The 20,044-nt window shown below is 44.4% G+C and overlaps 1 non-coding gene across 1 annotated transcript; it reads right to left on the reverse strand.

The window, feature by feature from the left end:
• Window positions 1-2,291: 2,291 nt before the first annotated feature.
• Window positions 2,292-2,363, reverse strand: trnad-guc. The gene has a single exon. It is a non-coding gene; the product is annotated as a tRNA-Asp (tRNA).
• Window positions 2,364-20,044: the final 17,681 nt, after the last annotated feature.

The raw sequence follows: 20,044 nt of genomic DNA on the forward strand, positions 1-20,044 counted from the left end.
GTCTACACCTCAGACAGCCTTCCCACACCCAAGCATCGACTCAAGGCACTCTTAGTGAGTGAGCACGTGTGTGTGCATGCATTTGTTTGTGTGTATGTACACGCATTGCATGTGTCTGTGCATGTTTATGTGAGCATGCACGTGTGAGTGGATGGCTATGCATGACCATATGCGCATGTGTTTATGCATATGTCTGCAGTCACAAACATCTGTGCATGTTTATCCTTTTGTATGTATGCAGATGAATATGCGTGCGTGCGTGCGTGCGTGTGTGTGTGTGTGTGTGTGTGTGTGTGTGGAGGATCAAGAGGAGCTTTCCGTCAGAATAAATCACACTGGTAGACAGTATGAGGGGGTGTGTCAGGCTCTGGTCACGTGACATCCCTGGAAATAATGGACCAAGAAAGAGAAAACATTATATGCTTAAAGTTAATGTTGTGTGTAGAAACCATTTCCCCCAGCTGTGAAGGGGAAGCAGAGGGCGTACAGTCATTAATGTGTAAGTGTGAAAGTTTTGCCTGATGGGAGTTTGCACTCAAAAACTAGCTAATGGCACAGCACTAAGGTTTAATGGTTAGGGTACTAAACTTGAAACCAGAAGGCTACAGGATCACTTCCCAGTGGTGCTCCTGCTCTGGTACCCCTGAGCAAGGTGCTTACCCTAAATTGCCTCTGTAAATGTCCAGTTGGATATATAAAGAATTGCAATGTCTAAAAATATAATATTTGCTTATTTCCCTGGATAATGGTGCTTGCTAGATTAACACTTGATGTTGTCAGATATTTTTTTGTTAATGGAAATTTGTTCAAACTGGAAAATTTGTGAAAATAAGGGCGTAATGGAGTATGACAGAGGATCCTCTTTGTTCCGTTTGATGCTGCGCTCGGGGGCTGACGGGGATGTCAGCGTGCGGCGGGGCCCACCTGCCGTGATGGATGACCTAGCGAGGGCTAACGCCGCGCAGAAGCATATGGAGACGTCAGCGTGAAATATGTGGCTGCCGCGTTTCGGTCAACCGGTCATTTACTATGCATTACCATACATCATGTTATTTTCCACATTCTTTACCGTGTCAAGTTCAAGTGACTTATGTTCTGAACCGGCGCTTATTGTATTTTTTTTTTTTTTTTGCGCCTTTGACTTTGGTGATGAGCGGCAACGGGTGGCGGATGACACATCGCCGTCTGTGGCGACCCGATTTCCCTTGTGCGCAGCGGAATTGTCTGCGGAGTCCCATTTCAGTACGGCACCAGGTTAGACCCGTGTGTCTCTTTTCGTCGGGGCGGAGTGTATCAGCACGGACGCGGCGGATTTATTAAATCGCGGCCAAGCCACAAGGCAATAACTGCCTTATTGATTTTTTTGAGACGGTTTCCGTGCGCGTCGGCAGGGCGTTTCCCACTGCCGTGTCAGCAGGGCTGCAGGTCCCACGCTGCAATGACGACCTGCAGTGTAAAACGACGCACTCAACAGCAGAGTCTCTTGGTCCTCATATTAATTTTAGCCATATTTTATAAACAAATTAGTAACACAACTTCACAGTGAGCGTCGTGCTTCTGTCATGAATTAATTGTTACAGTTCTTATTTTTAACTGGACAGAAAATTGTCTTTAGTTCAGTTTGTTTTAGAAATACACCTCCAGCAACCTATCTCTATTTTCAATGGCTTTAAGGTCCTTTGAGATTCAGAGATGTCAAAGGAGACCAGTACTCAATTGTCTACTCAATCAAACCCATTTAAACAAGAGCTTAGTTGGAACCAAAAGCATACACAACCGGTATGCTCAGGGGTGGTCCAGAGCAAGGGTGGGGAAACATGAAGGAAACCATTCTCTGCCCCTTTTCCACTGCCGAGATGGGTTGTGGCTGGGCCAGTTTCAAAAGTTAGCCAGACAAGGTACAAACTAGGTAGTAGAAATACACCTGCATGAAAGTGTATTTGATTTTTTTTTTTTTTTTAAGGAAAGCAACGTTTAAGCCATAAAAATTACTTTAGGTTGTAGTGTTTCAGGTGTTCAGGTGAGCTCGGAAGAGCTGTGTTTTCAGATATTTCTTGAGGATAGTTGAGGCATTCGGCAGAACGGATGACGTGTGGAAGTTCATTCCACCAGCGGGGAACAATGGCGGAGAAAGTTCTGCATAGCGATTTTGTACCGCGATGTGACGGGACGACCAGGCGCCGTTCGGTAGCAGAGCGAAGTCTTCGGGAGGTTTGTATTAATGAGTTCAGGTATGTAGCTGTAGTTTTGTTGGTTGTTCTGGAGAAGAAAAAAAAAAAAAAAGTTTGTTACTCCCCGTCGGGGAATCGAACCCCGGTCTCCCGCGTGACAGGCGGGGATACTAACCACTATACTAACGAGGAGCATGTACTTTAGCCTTAGCACTGATGTCTGCCCAGGTCAACATGGCTGCCTCGCTATAGTCCATTATGGACTAAGACTGCTTTTCCTTGTTTGCTGTGAGGAGCACTCCATTGTTTGATGTGGTGAGCAGCGACGATGAGCACTCCCTTCCTCCTCCCATACCCATATTTATCGCCTCAGTTATTTTAGTTCCAGTGCCAGCACAAGCTGCGTAGTCGTACGCTGTGCGCTTCCCTCAGCGGCTCGCTCGTGAGTAGGCAAGTGTTCACAATGCTGTCGTCAACCGCTGTAGACAGCCTGCATTCTGTGAACCAGCCTGGTTCTGGCTCTACAGTGGGGGAAAATGGTAAAACAACAGACACTAGCTTTAGAAAACGACTAAAAACCACATGGGTGTTTCCCACAATGAAAACAAACCCAACATCGGAACTTCCAACTCCCCTGCGCCCACAACCGGGCTGTGTAGTGTTAATTTAGTTAAATTTTATCAAAGCCAGTGAATACGGCTTTAACTGTTCCAGACAGCTTTGACCGTAGACAGCTGGGTTGTGGGGAGGCAATGTAACCATTTCTACCTTAAGCCAAGCTATCAAAAACAAAAGAGCAGATGTACGGCATTCCTGCCACGTTTTTTAAATCTTTTTAAATTACAACCCGTATGTTAATTAATGGCGTGCGAATACTAAATGGAAAGCAAGGTAATATATTTATGTTAGTATTGCGGAAGTTGGGAATGGGACCTGACCACACCGAGCACTCCTGGACACCATAAATAATATCATAGATACATAATTCACATCCTCTGGAAACAGTTCTCCGGCCTCAGTTGCCGGTTGGCTTTATAGAGACTCCGCATCGAAACAAGATGCGCGATTGATTACCTTAAACAAACAGTGCGTGTAATATGCACTCCTCACGACACGTTTCGCTTATCTGGGGGACCCCGGGGGTATGAAATGATTTAATAAAATAAGATGATATGATATTGATATGCAGTTTGTTCCGTGGCTGGTTTAAGTGCGCACACTCCCCGCAGGACTCACTCAACCCCACTGGAGAGAGATCAGAGAACTGAAAAGCCTTCAAGATCTTTCATATCGCCTGTCCTCTGTTTAAAGAGTAACCAGTAACAGTAGGCTATCCGCGCATCTGAACTACCTGAGGATCGCTCGCTTCCTCGTCTTCCAATTCTTTTTATTATGGCAAATATTAATGATTAAATGTCAAGGCGGCATGGGAATCAAAGGCAGCAGTCAAAGTGCAGTTATCTCTGCAGTCTGAATCGCATTAGTTATTTAAACAGAGGTACTGATAGTCATGAGTTACAGTTTCACACTAACTTTTAATAAAGAGGTGGCATTACTGATATGGGTGATTTGACAGACCTTTACAGTTCACCATTTGTGCAATAAACCATATGTGGGAACAGGCCATGTAATTCATTCATAATACCACGGAGATTTTCTGCAATAAAGTATCTGTAGCGTGATGAAGTGACGGCCAGGCACACATGCAGTAGTGGAATGCACGACCTAGATTGATGACGCCGCCATCGGGCGATTGATCGCTCCGACTCGTGCGACAGGGCTTTTATATTGCTTTTAATCCACTTCAAAGAGCAATTCTACCAATCTTATTCCTACTCTGGTCCAAGCATTGCAGGTTTTACACGCCCCCCTTCGCCTTCCGGGAGGACTCCACCGCTTAGAGTGCATATTAAAATGCACCGAGCGTCCTTTGCATTTTATGCTCGGGTCAAGCCACAAAGGCGCGGTTTTATCAACGCAAGGCAGCGCCGTATCGAGCGGGAGCCTCCGGTCTGGCCAGCAACGAGACGTAATGACGGACGGAGAGGTGGAGGCTCTGGGGGTCCGGAGAAAGAGCAGCGGAGCGAACGAAGCCTGTCTGGAGCCGTCCTAACCGCGTCCCTGCATGACGCGCGGAAAGGTCAGCTAATGCTGCCTTTGAAGAGTCTCTCGCTGCTCCCGCATCAGTCGCTCTCTGGGGGAGAGGAGCGGACACAATCTCCCCTACCCGAAGCCTTCAAAGTCAACACGCGGCGACCTTTACAGCCAAACACGCATCCTCCCCAAGAGCGGCGAAAAGGGACAGATACACGATAATAACAAGTAAACAAACGGATCAGATTCCCCCGCCCCCCCCCCCCCCCTAAAGCAAACGCATGTTCAAGAGATCAACAAAAAGTCATATTTATGTCTCAATCGTTATCTCGTAGGGAGAGATGAGGAGGAGTGGTGTAGTCTAAAATCTTAGACTAACAGCTAACTTTTGCAAGTCACGAAATGGCTTTGAAAATAGCTTCAAGGATAATAATCCTCTTTAAATTCTATCTAATGGACAGCAAAGAAATGCCTTTAAATCATTGCCATCAAATATGACACAGGCTAATAGTCTATATGTCATAGTGTAGTGTATGCAACATATTCTGACATATTATCTAAAACATATTGTCAGAATTTTAATGTCATATTTCAATGTATAGCGTATTACCTTTTAACAGAAGTAAAACACAGCCACTGTGTGTGAGAACACCCAGGCACCAATCGGTTACGATGTGGCTGGGTAATGTAGTACATGTGCTAATTCTGCACAGAAGCCCACATGATATATAACCCAATCCTTAATTAAATGGACACGGTCCTACTGTATTATTTTTGATGATGCATTTTGAGTACTCTATTTCAAATGCATGACAAAGCCAAGAAAGCGTGGGCAGCCTTTAAAAGACTTGGAGAGAAAAGAATTGCTCAACGGCGTTTGGTCAAATTCGGACTCTTAAGTATTTCATGATAACTCGACAGCGGAATGTAAATAACGCCGCTTGCAAAAGTCTGTAGGGGGTGTTAATCCAATTGCATCACAATAAAAGACTGATTCACGACAGAGTGATGCTGCCATTCTCAGTGCAAGTTCCATTAGCGGTGTGTTATTTGTTTTAACGATGCCCGCCGCTTCTGTAATTGAGAGATATACACAGCTGCTGTGTGCACCACCAGAAACTAGCCGGAAATAATGCTTATCTCCAAGTCACCCCGCAATGCCCACACCTCCCCCCACCCTCGTGGCTGTAACCGTGCACCTGCTGGGGCTGTGGATGAATAGCTCTTAATTTAGGCAACGTGGCGATACCCCGCATTGGCGAATGAAGGTCTGGCTGGTTTAATGTTCCCCCCTGAAAGCCGCATTCATCTGCGAGTGTATCGTGCCTATGATGCCGAATGGCGCCAAGTGCCATCAGCGAAATTCCCCCCAAACGCCTGCACCAGTCTGAGGGTGAGGAATAGCAGAATTAATCTTAACGCTGCGCGGAGTTTAAGGTGGGTTACACGATGAGTGCTATGGTCACATCCCCCGCCGGGCCTAGGACCATTACAGCAGCCATATAGGCTGTAGTAACAACCTCTTAAACAGAGCGTTCCTTAGTGGCAGTGAGTTACCTCGTATTAATCCTAGGGGCAACTTTAGCATGGTTTAATGTGGCATTTCTTGCAGTGCAAAAAAAAAAAACGCTGGTTTTAAGAGGTAGATTTGATTAAGTAGGATGCTCAGGTGATAACAAACAAGGTCACATTATAGGTGAAAGCTGTAATAAGATTCTAATATATGCTATGCTGGATATGGATGTATCAGCTGAGCCCATACAGAGACCCAAAGGAATATCAAAGGGGATCTACTGTATGTTCAAAATATAATATACTAATTTATTCATAATATCAAGGCTCAGATTAAATAATTTAAAGCAAACATAGTTAACAATAATGACAGGAAACAATCTTCCCTAACCTTAACTAATTCCCTAGTTGCATAAAACAACAATGAATATGAATTATGAATGGTGCATAATAGGATTTTTAAGAGGCGTGAAGAGGCAAGTGTCGTTGGCCTTATTAAAATGGACCAAGATCAGTGCCGTGTGCCTTTTTGATCGAAATCGCTGGCATGATAAGAGATATAAGCCTTAAGGGTGAATACTGTTTCCTATTGTTATGACCAGAGTTGTTTGATGGACCGTTCCTTGAGATTAGGAGTGATTGATGCAGCCTCTTGCGAATGATTTAAGATGCTTTGCGGAGCGCAAGGCTGCCAAAGCCAGGGTGATAAGGGGGGGGGGGGGGGGGGGGGGGGGGGGGGGGGGGGGGGGTTGCTGTCCTGTAAAGGAAACGTAGCTCTGTATAAATGTCAAGACGTCCCCTTGTAATGAACTGTGGGGTGAACTGAAGGGCAGCCATTTACCCAGGGAACTGACGCTATAACACACAGGAAGACAAGACTCTGAAGCCCACTTTAAGCGCACACAACATTGTATGTTGTGTTTGCTGATGCAGCGCATTGACTCAGGGCCATAGATGGATCAGACCGTGTTCATAACCCACACGGCTGGGTTTGAAAATAGCGCTCAAGATGGTTTAGTGTTCTTTCTTTTGTGTGCTGTGAAGAAAGGAAGAACTCATTGTAGGAGATGTCGGCCAGAGGTCACAGAGGGGCGCAGGTTCGAATCTTGGTATGAACACCAGCATCCTACCCACTCAATACAGCGCTTATCCTGAATTGGCCCAGAAAGCCAATTCCCATCAGCATCAAGAATTAACATTTACAGACTAATGAAAATAAATTGTCAGAGATGAGGGAATAAACAGTAAGATTATACAAGTGTTATTAGTGACTAATTGATCTTATGAGTGATCCAACAGAAATTATTCATTTGAAAAAAAGAATCAGAGAATCAAATTATTTCAAAGAATTTTGAACTCTACAGGGACTGTCAACAAGTTGCTCGTCAAGGTTCATGTTTGTACGGTGAGCGCAATGATGAAATCCTATAAATTGCGTATCAGTAATATTCAAATTCCTCTAGGGGAGGAGTACAAATGATGGATATAATACAGCCATAAACAATGATGCAGCCTTTATGGAAACTTCAGGGAGTAAATCACCGTACAAAGTGAGCACCGCGGTTAATATTGAGTGCGCGGGGAAGGGTTTTAATGTGACACACTGCCGTGCACTGGCAGGCATCGGTTACCAGAAAATACAGCCCACTGAAAGGTTTGCAACATTCACTCCGATAAATTTGCCATCGCTGCTTTAGGGGTAATCTACTTAATTTTCAGCTCGCGTAGCCACATGGGGGAGGGTTGGGGGGGGGGGGGGGCAGAGGGGAATTAAAAGAGTAAAACGTCTGGCAGATTTATCCTCGGTGATCAGAGAGGAGTTTCCATCACTTTCATGGCTTTGCTGGGACTCGTTTTTGGTTCAGTCGGTGCTCTCCTTCCCTCCCCTTCCTCCTTTCCCTGCGCCAGGCCGCGGATGGCCAGGCCTGTTTTCTGCGCTGTCAACCCAAGTTTGTGGTAATCAGTCAGAGTGCAGGGAAGGGCTATGGACTCCGGCCTCTTGGCTCAATTCCTCCTAAGGGGGGCGCTCTTTTGGGCGTACACTGCCCGTCATAAATGACCCTTTTCTTCAGTCCGAATCATGTGTATAAATGCATAACTAACAAAAAGCAGCAGCCCTTTGGCACCTTATGGGATCTCATGTGAGACTGCTTCTGTACAGTTGTCTGTTTTCACAAAATACAAAGTTTAATGAGCACAGGTCAGTCAGCCCGACTAGGCTTGTCATGTTGTCTGTATTCTCGAGTGTTTCTGTTGAGTTTGTTGCTGCTTTTACACGCAACAACGTAAGGAGCTTAATGATGACAACAGGCCATTGAGCTCAGCTAGGCTCATCATTTTGTCTGTCGTCTAGAGCGTATCCGGGACTGTGTTAAGCCTGGTCTTGAACAGCCTGCTCTATAAATCCTGGCAGGCTATTTCATGCATTCGTAACTCTCTGAGAGTTTAAAACTCTCTCGAGTCTTAACAGTGCACATCTACGCTTAGGATTTAACTCCAGAACATATAAAATATAGCCTATTGTGTAGACTGCAGTGGCCCAACCAACCATTCTACCATTGATTGGGTGTTCACAGTGTCTCAACAGCCAGGCGTTTTACTATTGGGTAAATTGATCATTTAAAACATTCTACCTAAAGGCCTAAACACCTATATTTTGCCACTCTGAAGGTGACAATAAACAGTGATATTGAGTCCATTTGACATTGAAACCAATGGTGCAAGGCAAGAGGATTTGGAAAATTAAAAATGGCATAAACAGGGACATGAAATTAAGCAAATTGATATCAGTGGGTTTATCTGTATATGAGCAACAGCTCAAGTATGTCAGTTATATGACATATTGTATGTGTTTCACTGAGTAAAATTACACATCCATTGTGTAATATTTACATCAAATTATACATTCTTTCTAAAAGCGCCAATAATTGTTGCATTTTTAATATATTATGAACAAAACATACTCCTTATTTGTTCAAATATATCAAATATATTGTCATATAGCAACATTGCTGTCTAATAATTTTATAACTCACTGTAAACTGTTGTTTGTGGTGGTCTGAAAGTGTGGAACTATGAACGTCCCAGTGACTTGGTCCAGAAACAAAGCCAGCATTGGTTCCATTACTACATTAATTAAATTCTTGAATATTCCTGGTTCTGATTTTGTGGACATTTGTCTCTAGGCTCACGTAGAAGCTACATGTTGTAGATTGTGTCATGCATTCTTAGGCAGCTGAATCCTTATTGGAGGTACTGTAAGTAGGATCAAGGAGCTTGTGCATGGCAAGAGAATAAGATTTCTCCAGTGCTCGTCCTTCTCCTGACCTTACTTGCCTAACGTCATGCCTGCTGTGTTCAGCTAGCCTTGCATACATCTGGTGACAGCCTGCTGAGTAATTTAAGTATGCACAGACCACCCCTGATTTGCAGAGAGGGGAGTTGCTTGTGACATGTTTGCGCCTTACTTTCCCAACCAATAACAAGCCAATCAGACAAAGTTTTAATGTGAACGAGGAACAGCTAATATGTGCTGACTGAGCTGCTGCTCTGCCCTTTATGTATGCGTTATCTCAGTTCAGAGCACGGTTGTCTCCAGATGTTTTCAGACCTGACACACATCTGGTGATCGTGCATCTCCCTATCTGTCTCTTTCTCTCTTTCCTTCTTCCGCTCTCTCCCTTATTCATTACTCCCCAGTGAAGATGTTCTTTCTGATGAAGACGTTTATCACTGAATGGGACAGATGCGGGCGCTTCTGTTCACAGAATGGTAAATCTGCGCAGAACAGAATCTCCTCAAAACATGAAGAGAAGAAGATTGTGGAGACGGTGCAATTTGAGCCATCATCAGGGAACGGCAGATTACACAGGGCCCTGGGAGTTAACAGTCTCCTCCCCTAGGAGAAGCTCATCAGGACAGAGAGGATATGAGCCCGCCGTCGCCTGAACAGCACAGCACTCCAGCACAATGGATCTCTCTGATTGCACACACGCCAGTCCTCTTTGCTTCACAGTGCTGCATGTACCTCAGTAAACGGCCCTAATATTCAGCAAGAGTCTACTTCAGCAGATTAGGACACAAGGGCCTATCGCCTGCCTCGTGTATGTCACATGACATTGCTGTTGCTCCACACGTTTAAACATCTATATATGAATATAGGCTCATTTTCCCAATTTTCTTGTTCTGTTTAGTTTTCCAGTTTGGTTAAACATCACTGGCTAGTTTTGAGAAAATGACAAAAAAACAAGAGGCATTCAAAACATCATATCCCAGTTTTGTTGGATAAATATGGTTAAATCTGTAGTTAGTTAAAGCAATACTGAAGTGCAAAACAACATTAAATCCCTCCGGCATTGCTCAGCTCAGCTTCAAGTCCCCAAGCCTGCGCAACAAGATCATCCAGTCCTTCAGAGACGGAGGTCAGAATGCATTCTGGGGTATACAGCTTCAGTTACATGAGACAGACATGAGATAGGATGATGACCCAAAATTACATTTACCTAAATGTTTCAACCTACTTGTAGAATTGAAATAGTCTTTCAAATGTTACTTGTGCGATCTTAAAATGCAATTCCAATGTATTTATTTCTTAGAGCTTAGATTATTTTAATGTCTTTAATTTCATAATACAGTCTGACCTCATAATATATACCTATATTTGTATATGTTCATACTGGTTTGACCATTACTTCGCCAACCCCCACATAAAGGGAATTCCAAATTCCAGGTTTGACCGATACCTCTGCAGACCACAGTGAAGTGAAATAAAGGCTCTGATTCTAAGCATCAAAGTGCTGCACAGAGTGGTCGGAGGTGTCGTCATGTAATTTACATGAATTGTCAGACAAAACATAACATTATGAAGAATGACAGAAGAGTGCAGCGACAAGTCAGAGGAGCAGGGAAACTAGGTCTATGGCAGGCAACATTATGGTAAGGGGAAGGACTCATAACCAAGAGGATGCCAGTTTGATTCCCCACTGGGGCACTGCAGCTGTACCCTCGGGCAAGGTACATGACCCAGAATTGCCTCAGTAAATATCGAGATGTATAAATGTGTAACATGTTAAAAAATGTGACCTATGGTAAATCACTCTGGATGAGAGTGTCTGCTGAATTCCAAAAATGTTCAATGTAATGGAAGGTGAAAGCATTTTGAGCAGAGGAACATTGCTAGGTACTGTAACCATCAATGTAGTCACATTAGAAATAGTGCTGTCATGAGTCCAGGGAAGAGGGGAGTGGACCAGCACAGCACCCTGCCCAAAGAAAAGAAGCCAGAAGGCTGAACTGAAAAGCAGAGAGAAGTCTCCAGAATCGCTTTATTTCCAGCAGGCTCCCTGCTGCATACATGGAGAGCCTTGAAGGTGCCACTGTGCGGTACAGCTGTTAATGAGCTTGAACACGAGGTGGCAGAGGGAATCGGCACAGACCGTCTTCAGCCCCAATAATCACTGCCATTGTAAATATCGCCGATGCGACGCTGAGGAGCCGAGACATCGCCCCGGCCATTTTGCCCCAGAACGTTTATCGCTCCCGAAATGAGACAAGCTCCCCGCTCTCTATTTGCGTGTGTGTGTGTGTGTGTGTGTGTGTGTGTGTGTTGGGAGGGTGAAGATCAATCCTATTCCATCTGCATGTATCTTCCAAGCTTCTAAATCACCCCCCCCACACACTTTTATCCCTCCATTAACGCTCCTAAATGGGCTCCCCCCCCCCCCCCCCCCCCCCCAAACTGGCAGGCACCAAAGGTCACCTGCTGGCAAATTGCTTTTGCGCGGCTCTGAAATAGAATCGATAAAGATGCAAACAAGATGGCTGACAAAACAAACCCGTGTTGGTCCTGGGGAGGGGGTAGGGGTGGTGGATGGCGGGAGGACCAGAGCTACATTATTGGCGAGATGGAGCTAGATAAGGCAGCCAGTGTAAGCCATGTGTGCAATAAATTCTAGATTAGGTGGTTATCAGCGCTGATGACAAGCTTCTCAGAGAGACAAGAGTCTTTACAAGGACGTGACACAGAGAATACACTACTCATTCCCTGTCATGCAAAAAAGCTAGATTCTCTATAGCACAAGCTGCTTCCAATAAACATCTCATATAGACAGCTAGGGCTGATTACAGCAACAGACATCTTATGAACCTGTAATAAGATTAACAAAATACATGGTAATTTTCAGATTTGTCAAGCTCTGCCCATACTTCAATGTCTAAACTGTTTAAAGCCTGTTCAAAGCTACAGCGACTGAATTTTCACCCCTCATAAATCTGTCTGCAAATACTGCAGGCCTAATTCATTTGAGACAATTTTTCTCTTTTGTTTTGTGTAAATTAAAGATATCCATGAGCACTCCTTTCTTCAGACATCAGCAGAGTATACAGATATGGCATTATCCATCACGTAGTAATGTCCATTTCTCCCCTTGAATGCTTGGCTTTGAGAGAGACAAATGTCCGTAATATCATTATTTGATTTTCCGCAATGCTCAGTTGTCTAGACAGCCGAGATTACATTGTCCTTTCACACCCGGGCCATGGAGATATGAGAAATAAATTGGCTTTGGAGCGCGCATTCCTGCACGGCAAGGCGCCACTCTGAACTCCTCTTATCCTCATCAATAAGCTGTTTGAGGTAATGTGATTTCGGTTAGATGGCACAATTTAACCGAACGGGGAATGGAGGAACTGTTCAATGGGGTACAGCTTTGCCCTGTGCTTTAGAGGCAGTACAATATTGCTTTTCTTTTCTCATCGGTTTTGTGAGCGAGGCGTTCTCAGGAGTGAGGATGTAATATAGAAAGTTGCACATTTGTGATTGCAATGGACTGCGTTAATTTCCTAGCATTTTCAGTTTCGCATTTTGTTTGTGATTGGTATTGTGAGTGATTTTAAATGAATGCATGGTCTGGAAGAAAGCACTAAGGCCTGTATTGAATCAACATTTGTTCCTAACTTTGACTCATTTTCCTTGTGTTTTTCACACTACAAGTCCCATAGTGCACCACAATGGAGGGGAGCTGTTCCTCCTGTGACGTTATCTGAGTAACGTGCAGATTCTTCTGACAGTCACCAGAGGGCGCTAATGAGCAACAGGATTAGGGAACCCTGGCCAGTGTGACCCACCCTACCCCTGGCAGAACAAAGCCAGGTGTTTTTTGTTGTTGCAGGCTCTTTCTCATTGTCAACACACACAGCCTAGCCTTGAACTCTCAAAGTCTTGGGCTGTATGGTTCATCTTATGCTCAGAACCAGGGTCTTCACTGTCCTTTCTACCTGGGAGAAACTGAAGCTGGACAGTTATCAATGGAATGCAAGAAATGGCAAACAATATATTCACTTCATTGATTGTGTTTAATGCTGCTGTTAAGTATGGCAAAAACATGAAGGAAAAAAGACATCGACAACTACTATGAACTGGTAACACATTCCTCTGCTTTTCTGCTTTTTGAGGTTGCATTACAACAGAAATAATCCAAAGCTGGAATGCACTCGATCTCAGCCCTGGAGGATTAATGAACGAAGAGGCTCTGTCATTCCATCTCCATTAGCACTGCAGGCCCTTCACATACAGTGGCGTGGCCACTTCAGCGGACTTCATCAGAGCAGCGAGGGAGATACACGCTTTTGAAAAAAAAAAAACTTCAAATAAGGTGTCAAGTATCAAGCTATTTCATTTAGTTTAGCTGGAATGAGGGTCCTCGTGTTAGCCCACTAAATCAAAGCTGACAGGCTGACCTTTGCGGTGCCTGACAGAAAAGGTCAGGCAAATGGCAGTTTGCATGGATATATCTTTCATTTACAGCCAGAGAGCCACATCCATATATCACCTGGGGATTTTGGTAAGCCCTGTATTTATTTATTTATCCCCAGGTTCCGTTTCCTCTAAAAATGAAAAATCCACAGTCGCGTGCGATGTGGCTGTTAGAGATCCAGCAGCAGTGGGGCATCGCTCCATTAAAAGTGTAGCAAGAAAGTGAGTTTCAAAGGAGTTTGCCAGCAACAGATGGCATTTATTGTCCCAGACACCCAGAAAAATGGCCTGATTTACTGAGGTGCCCTCGTGATGAAGTGAGTTATGGCATCCTTTGAAAATGCACAACGCTGTTTCCCATAACATAAAAAATAATAATAAATTTTGAGTATCAATTCCCGGTGACCTCCAGAGCACCTTGTGACACTATGAGAGGTGGGTATAACTTAACAGAACTACAAATCCCATAAAACCCACTGAACTTCGAATCCACGCTTGCTTAGGTCCCCATTATTCACTTGCCTACGGAAATGAGTCTGACCTTCATTGTCTCCACAGGGGCAGTGCTGTCAAATCTTGAAGCTGCTTCTCATAGACAGAGGTCATTACAAGTAGGGTTGAGGGTTGTGCAGAAGGAAACTAAACTTTTTATGCATGCTGCCTAAATTTCATGCTACGTTGGTGATGAACACATGACATGAAAGTGAAAGTTTGTACATGACTAGGTAAGAAAAGCTGAACCTACCAACTTGTGCAAGTAAATGTTGTGTTGCTTAGTATGCTGTAGACATCTCTAGATCTAGACAAAATCACCACTCTGGCAACAGCACGGAGAAGAGACAGGTGGCCACAATTTTTTAAAACTCAGTTAATTAAAATCATAAAGAGCAGAAAATTAACAGCGCTGTTGGAGAGGTCTTGCCATAAATTTAGCTGTAGGCTCTGTGATAATATAGATTTTGGCACAGAGTTGTGTTTCTAAGCTCAATTGCCTCAGTGTATTGCTTAAGCTCTGTGGAGAGTTATTTAATTAATTCCTTTTTATTCTATCAGGGTTCATTTAATGATTTCCAAGGCATCGCAAATGCCAAGTGTCTTTTATGGTGTTTTTCAGTATTTACGCCCTTGCAAGATAGAAGGCTGGTGCTCATTTTCTCTCTCCTGTTTAATGTGTTATCCCTCTGACCCCTGTGTGCTTACCTTTGTGCTAACTCCGTACAAATGGGTCCAAACAATACATTAATGAGTAAACAATGTCATCATTCTGGTGGAGGGCCAGGATTTGCATCAACAGAAAGACACCAATTACACAGATACTGTGTTTTGAAGACACTTTTTAAATAAATTGTTTTCATAACAAATCTTATCTGATAGACTTACGGGTGCCGTGTAGCAGGGTTGCCGTATAGTAGAGCAAGCCTGAAATAATGGGACGTTTTTTCCCAGGAGGGATTGTGGGTAATAAATTTTTATCCCTGCTGTTTAACAGGCAGCTGGGTAACAACACCCACAGACACCCCAGGGCCCTGTGACCCTATGACCCAATGGTTCACTGCTCCCGGTGCAGCAGAAAGAAGGGTCTGATGGACTCTTTTATAAGGGGATGAAGATAAGAAAAGAGGATTTTCACGTCTGACAAAAAATTGAATCGCGTAGTTGTGGCTTAGTGGCTATTAATTCTGTCTTGAGGAGACAGAGGCATGGCCCAATGGGGGTGCAGGGGGTGCGGGGGGACAAAAAGCTTGGAGCACCCCGCCATTGTAGCTGACACACTCCTGTACGTCCCCATGAGTTCCTTTCATATGACACCTATAGCCATTTGTCCCTCCTCACATCAAAATATCCCAGACCCCTGTACGCCAGCTGTTACTGAGAGAACCGACTCCTGTGTTTGTGAGCGCAGTAGTTCTGCTCAGCCCAGTCATTTGGGTCATATCGCCTACATATTGAGCTTTGTGTACCCATGTAAATGGACCTTTTGCACTGGCAAATTATTCTCTATTTTAAAACGTGACTCCGGAACACGAATGAACAAGAACAGGATGTTTTTTCCCCCTCTTTGAAATCCTTCACGTAGTCAGCATCTATCAGATCAAGAATGTCCTCAGGTCACCGTCGTTTCTGTTCCCCGTCTCCCTAAGCGTACGGTATTGCAACCTTTGATAGCCGCTGCGATCCGAGCACGATGCTCAGATTTCAAGTGCCTGGATGTGACTCACATGCCGCACGGAGCCAAACATCCTGTTCATTAAACCGCGCTGAAAGGGTTCATTTAAAAGGCAGAATTGACTGAGCCGAGCCGGGCCCGCGGAGCAATTTTGAAATGATGGGAAAAAAAAAACAAACAAAGCGGCAGAGGGGGAAAAAAATAAAGGCGTCGTTTGAAGGAGGCAGATTGCCTTCAGCCCTCTGCAGCGTCGGCCTGAATGGCGGAGGGGAAGGAAGCGGTAATTGGTGGAGGCCGTGTCTGATTCAGATAACCGCTTTCGCGTGTATTTGCACACACGGTGGGGGAACTGACTCACAGTTTAACAAGTACGCACCTTGCGAATCTAAATGAGGCCAGTTAAACAGACACGGCTGCGGCCCAGTCCGCTCCCTGCTTGCTGCTGCATAACCCGGCCTGGAGATAAGGAAACCCGTGTCAGCACTAACGGTCCCTTCTGACCAGCGTGGGCCAGCCGCTCTGATTGGCTGTGGGAGCCATGATGGAGGACTCAACCATCTAAGTGTGACCCTTTGGCAGTGACCAAGCCCACCCACCTCTCCACCATACTGAAAAAAAGGGTGGGGTGCTAATCGTCTCTGTGCACCATGAGCCAGGCAGGTGCTAGGCGTCCCTCAGGGCTACATCCATGGTCCCATTTGAGATGACAGCTATCTCCAAATCTTTCTGCCTTCCAGTTAATGACTTTTTAACTAAGGGGATTTGACAAGCCCCAATGCCCATGAACATACATAGCCCATTGGGGCCATACCTCGCAAAACAGACATATATAAAACACAATGACTTAATTAAAGCTTGAAATGCAAAAATGATGTAGTGATTCCACAAAACCCACCCTGCTCCCCTGTGTCTTCCCCACCATCCCTCCATTTTGCCCAATGCTGAAAGTGAAATGTTGGCTTTCAGGAGAAATCAGGTGCTGGTGTTCACAAAAGCCCATCTACTGATCTGACTGTTTTTAGGAGATTTTAGTTGCTCAACCGTACTGCAGAGGAGGTCAATTCATGTAACATTCTCTCAACTGCTGTCTAGTCATTAGTTATATCTTGCATCAGGATTGTATGCCAAGACTAATCAACTTACAGACCTGGTGACACAGTGAAGACATGAGGAAAAGCAAGACACCCTTTGACACTGAATGTGTCTCTGTGTCTCCCTCTATTGGGAATAATTCAGTATTGCAGCCAGACATTGCTCAGTATGGTTATTTGAAACATGGCAGAAGAGTTCTCATTTCACTCCCAAATTCCATTCTGCTGTGAATAAGGGGCTACCCTATTTGCATCCAAACCAGCTAAAGTTGATTTTTTTTCCAGCATCGAAAATGAGATGCATGTACTTATTAAACATTCAGTACTGTTTATCACAGTTACAGGAACTATGAATAATGTATTCTAATTATTTTCACTTTCATCCTAATTATTGAATTGTAAATACAAATGATCTCTTTCCCCTTCAGTGGCTTGGTGCAAGCTGACCTTGTGTGGCTGTATTTTGAATCGATTTGCCTGCAGGGCTCCAGACTGTGACATTCTTACTGTCAAGCAGACAAAACCACAGAGAAGCAAAGAAACAGACATACAAGAGGCAAACTGGCAGATATAGACAGAAGATATAGATGCAGAGCCTAACTGATACTCTAATGTAGAGCACACTATTCTCCTGGCATTCACTGAAAGAAAACAACCAAATCGACAAAAAGGAAGCCAAGGTAAGATGCTAGCACGCGCTTCAGAGAGGCAACAGGAAAGTGTGTGATTCTGACATTGAGAGGCTGGTCCCGGGCTCCAAAATCCTGAACCCTTTGGACCTTTTCACCACATCCTGCACAACTGATGCAGGCCACAGCATTCCTCACCATGCTACACTGGCTCCACCCCTATCGTATGTCACCGTTCTTATACTTGCCTGCTATTAAATCTGATCCATGAGAAAATAAACATTCCTCACACCTTTTCACAAGAGGAGACAGAGAGAATGAGTGTTTTTTGTCTCATTCTCTTTTTTATAGGATGCAGTGGAGGGGTTGTCAGGGAGATAGTGATGTTTCTGCAGGGCTGTTCGTACTGTCTGGAAGGGTTAGCACAGCTTGAGTGTATCACAGTGACCTAGTGCCTTTTTCATGACCCCACTCCTGCTACCAAGACCTCGTTGCTCATGCCAGTTGGCCGTTGGAACCTTGCAGACAGGAATGGGAGTGTCACTGTTTTAGCTATACAATACAGAAGCCTCAAGCCTCTGTTGATAATGATCGTCTTCATAATCAACTCACAATGTACCACCTTCTCTGGCCGACTGGCCTGTTGCAATACCACCAGAACTCGCATACACTGCTCCATTACCAAACCGAATGATAGGGCAGCGAGACTGCAGGAACTCTAAAATGGCTGCAGCTCTCATGTGTTGCCACTCACTGATCTGAACCAGTCATGGTGTTCTGCTGTGCTGGGCAAAGCCTTTTGATTGGTTCAAAGTCAATGATTGACAGCACATGGTAGCTCCCACCTATAATGGGGTTAATGACGCCTCTCCCATCACCGTTTATTCAATGCAGACCTGACACAACTACCGAACCAGCTGGCAATCGGCAGGCATATTGACCGGCAAGAATATTGATCTTCTTCCTGTCATCTTCAAACGTTTATTATATGGCAGGTGCTGAATTTGCAGATGACCACCCAGCAATGGGAACACACACACTCTCAAAGTACGTTTACATAATTATAAAATGCTGCGCAATGCAACGCTGTGTTAGCACGCATTAATGTGCAATGTTTCAGGTATTACTTTGCTCAGTCTCTGAAATCCGATATTATCCCTTGAGAGTCTCTCTCACTGCACGGTGTTCATGGAGAGCATAATGTAATGTCACCGTGTCCTATGGAGAGCTCAAAGCTCCGGGCGTCTTCTTACTCCCAACACCTGCGTGAAATCTGATAAAGAGCAATGTGGCTCTTTCAGATTACTGAGTACAGTGCAGTGGTACTCAATGATGCAAGCTAACATAGCTTTTATGGTTCATTGTTAGGCACCATGTGCGCACACTGATATTAGGCAATGTCACTCTTATACATCATTTATAGGCTGCCCATGTTAGCATGATGTAGGGGCATTGCTCTTAATGATAATTATTAGGCACTATGTGTGTGCTAAGGCATAACAGTGTGCTTATATTTTATCAGCTTTGCAGCTTGAGGTTCATTTACCGTGTGAATGTCTGCTCAGAGCCTGTGATATGCATTGTAATGTATATTGCTTTGGTGTCCTTGTTAGAGGATAAGGGCCTCAGCCAAATGAATAGACAGTAACCAATAAATAAAATGAGAGATGCTAGTCTATGAAAACAGACTGAGGTGAGAAATGGCCGACCGTGACGGTAACATCGCTTCTCTTCCAGCGGCTACAAAACAAAAGCATGACAATAGCTGGCGATGGAGGGTTTTATCGACCTCGATTAGTTGCTATCGGGGGCTGAATCACACAATGGAACAAGATGTCTGGTCAAGGTGAATCAGTATCTGTGAAATTACACCACCCCCCGCTACCACCTGACACACACTCACACCTAAAGCGTTTAGATAAATCAGATATAGAATTCGAGAGCGTTGCTCCTCAGAGATAATGGCCGCAGGCGATGACATGGTGACGTGGCGGTGTGGGAGAGACAGCTGCGTTAGATGGTGCACCGTCACGGCCCAATCCAGAAGCAAGGTGCGCATCCCGACCCCCCTCAGGTCACTCTGAACCCTTTCTCTCAGGGCTCCTCTTACTCAATAGAGGTAACTCTATGAACATTTCTAGAGTCTTTGAAAAACAAATTAATATAATGATTACACTTAAAATGTATTAAAATAAATTATGTAAATGATCATGTCTATACATGAGATTTTTTCCATATACCATAGAATAACTCACAATTACATCAACAGTGATGTAATACTATATTAATAAACTTGCATATATGGTACTGATTGACTCATATATGCTGCACATACAAATTAAATATATTCCCTACATTGTAGCCCTTGTATTTAACCAAACATCGACTTGTACGCTGTAATCTATTACAATACGAAGTTAATATGTCTTTTCATTTGGGAGACCGGATGATTTGGTGCTCTGAATGAATGATCTCTCCTGCTTGTGAGCTCAGATTTAAAGCTCAGCCTGGCTGGCACAACCTTTAGAGAGGAGGAATGTGCTGCCGGCAGCGGTGGTGGGCAGATTCGACAGCCGTAAAGCTCACATTCAGGGCGAATGATTCATCAGACGCTTAGCGAGGGATCT

This window comes from Megalops cyprinoides, chromosome 20 (assembly GCF_013368585.1).
Source record: "Megalops cyprinoides isolate fMegCyp1 chromosome 20, fMegCyp1.pri, whole genome shotgun sequence".
NCBI lineage: Eukaryota > Metazoa > Chordata > Actinopteri > Elopiformes > Megalopidae > Megalops > Megalops cyprinoides.